Source organism: Atta cephalotes (genome assembly GCF_000143395.1).
Source record: "Atta cephalotes unplaced genomic scaffold scaffold00001, whole genome shotgun sequence".
NCBI lineage: Eukaryota > Metazoa > Arthropoda > Insecta > Hymenoptera > Formicidae > Atta > Atta cephalotes.
This window is the reverse complement of record NW_012130065.1, coordinates 5,472,990-5,476,126: the sequence shown is the minus strand read 5'-3', so window position 1 is coordinate 5,476,126 and position 3,137 is coordinate 5,472,990.

Sequence of the window (3,137 nt, the reverse complement as noted above, 5' to 3'; positions counted from 1 at the left end):
GTGTGTGTGTGTGTGTGTGTGTNTGTGTGCGCGCGCGCGCGCGCGTTTGTGTGTGTGTGTGTGTGTGTGTGTGTGTGTGTGTGTGTGTGTGTGTGTGTGTGTGTGTGTGAAATTAGCATACAAAAATAGTAACAAGTGATAAAATTAGTTTTAATTTTAGAAGGATATTTTTAAGACCATAAAATAGGAATATAAAATTAATTTCCGCATTGAAGAAAATATATACAGATTGATGAAATTTACTATATATTTTTATTAACATTTTAACTACGATTTAGCAATTAAAAATATACAAATTTCAGTATTTTACGGTATAAATATAATTCAAAAAATAACTATATTTAACATAAAAATTATACAAGATTTTTGATATCTGAAGAAAGTATCGCATTTTTTAGAAACTTTGACAGTGTAACTAGAAAAATGTTTTATGAGATATTTAGATATAGCAAATTGACATATGAATAAAATCTATTGAAATTATAAGATAAGAAAAAAAGTCATATTCAAAATTTTGCTCACGATAATAATATTCATGTGTAAAATACAAATATTTATGATGCTAGTAGCATTATTATTAAATCAACAATCAGTTAATTTAGTTGTGAAATTATTATTTCAGTTTATGATTGCATTTCAAATTCATCAAATCAAAAGTTGTCTATAAAATTAATAATTTTATTTGTATATTTATACATATAAATATTACTAATATATACATCAAATATAAACATCAAGATCTGCTTTAATCGAAAATACCTTTCTTTTTTTCTTTATATTATTAATGTTTAGAGACCCGCACACTTTCCATAACAATAAGACATACCATAAATTAGCCATTCAAAGTTGAAAGTTTTTGACAATTCTTGACTGCGCAACGATTGGCTAATTCTTACGGTACTTTCACGGTTACAGTTACAGAAAATGCGGCAGCTCTAAAACATATCTTAATCTATTTTATTTAATGTTACTTAAACTTTTTTGTTTACTAAAATTAGTTGAAACATCCCGTTAAAATATTTAGATATTAATATCAAAATAATATTAATATCTTATTAAAATTTACGGAAATGAATGTTATATATAATCAATGACTGATTTAACGGTACTTGCTTCAAAAAATACGGCGATAATCCATCTGAGGTCCATGAAGATGTTTTTCTCTCTCACAGGCCAGATGCCCACCCAACTGAGAGCAAATCTATGCACCGATAATGTCACGGTAATATCTCTATGGAAGAGCATTCTGAATCCGAGGACTACTGTCGCAAGTATGCAATCGTCATATTGAGGCGAGAAGAAGTATTTGTAACTTTTTCAAAGACATCATCGTATTGCATCTTTAATTCACGTGCGACCATCTCCAGCCGCCTGACTTTTCGCGAAACATCGCTAAATGTAATAAAGAGATCTTTTCTTGGAAAAAGTTTTACGCTATAAATGTCGCAATTTACAAAACCACTACTTTGAGGTACGCAATGAAATAGCTCACAAATATTTATCGCAAGTTTCTTCTTTTATTGTAAAAATATTTTAATCTAAAATCTTTTGTCTCTTATAAAAAATACGCAGATATTACATATCCGTATGTCAATATTACGGAAAAAGTATAATTTCCTCTCTATTTATTTATAGACCGTAAATCTATACCATATATTATACTTCAAAGTAAAACTAAAATATTGAAAAATTGCGACTTTACTGCGATATACAATTAATTTGATTTTTCTTTAACTAAGAATGTATAGAATAATAGAGATAAATTTGATCTCTATTATATAAAATTGTATTATATTAATAAAGATACTTTATTGCATCTCTTATTCGCGTGCGATCGTCTTCAGTTCGCGTTCGCGAGATATTCATAAAATGTAACAAAAAGATCTTTTCTTGAAAAATATCTCACGCTACAAATGTCGCAATTTACAAAACCACTACCTTGAGATATGTGATGAAGTGGCACACGATATTATATCGCAGGTCTTTTTTCTCTTATAAAAATATTTGAATCTTCTATTTCTCAAAATAATAATAAAATACACATAAATATATTTGTGTGTCAACGTTTCGGAGAAATGCCTTTCTGATTTTTTATTTATAAATCGCAAATCTATATCATATATCATTCTTTAAAGTAAAAAGAATATTAAAAAATTACGAGATATTACTGCGATATATAATTTATTTTATTTTTCTTTGTAATGAAGGGCATATACACAGAGTAAGAAGAATAGAATAAAGCTTGATAACTTTGGTGCTTTGATATTAAATTTTATCTCTATTGAACAAAATTTTATTATATTAATAAAGTATCACGCGTATTCTATATTATATCTTATTTTATTGAAAAAAACATTAATTGCAAGATTGCCTTCATAGCTTTAAAAAATCTTATTATGTCATTATGTCATTATTGAAGATATCATATAAATTTGAATATGTTCTAATATTGAAGGTTTAATTCTCGAGCGGAATGAACAGAAATACCAACGAGCTATAATTATCAGTTACTCAAAAATTAGCGACAAGTCACTCATAACCGGTTGAACGTCCTTCTTGTATCATCACGAATCACTATATTTTACGTTATACAGTGCACAGAGATGACCTTGGCCTTCAGAATTGAAGAGGCCGATGTACTTTCGTCGCAGATACACGTTCCCTAATTCTTCGCGGGGTCATCGACTGTCCGTCGAAAGAAGCTTTTGTGCGTATATGTAGCGGAGCCGGTTTTACCACATTCAGAAAAAAGGCATTTAATAATAAAAATTACATATAATATGATTATATAAATTTTATGTATCTATATATATATATATATGAATTAATGTACATAATTGAATAAATTATTTTAATTAATAGCTTCTCGATTCAACTTCAGTAAAAATAATTATAAAATAGCTTATTCAATGCATATATATTCAAAATGTGACTGTTTATTCTATGTATATTAATTTCTATATAATATAAAAAAAATTTGTAGTTATTACCTATATATATATATATATATATATATATATATATATATAGTAGTAGTACGTACTACTTAAACTTTAAAACTTTTAACTTTTTTACGTTTTATTAGTTAGTAATAATACTAACGTAGTCTCGTCGTCTTACTTAGTAATAGTTAGTTA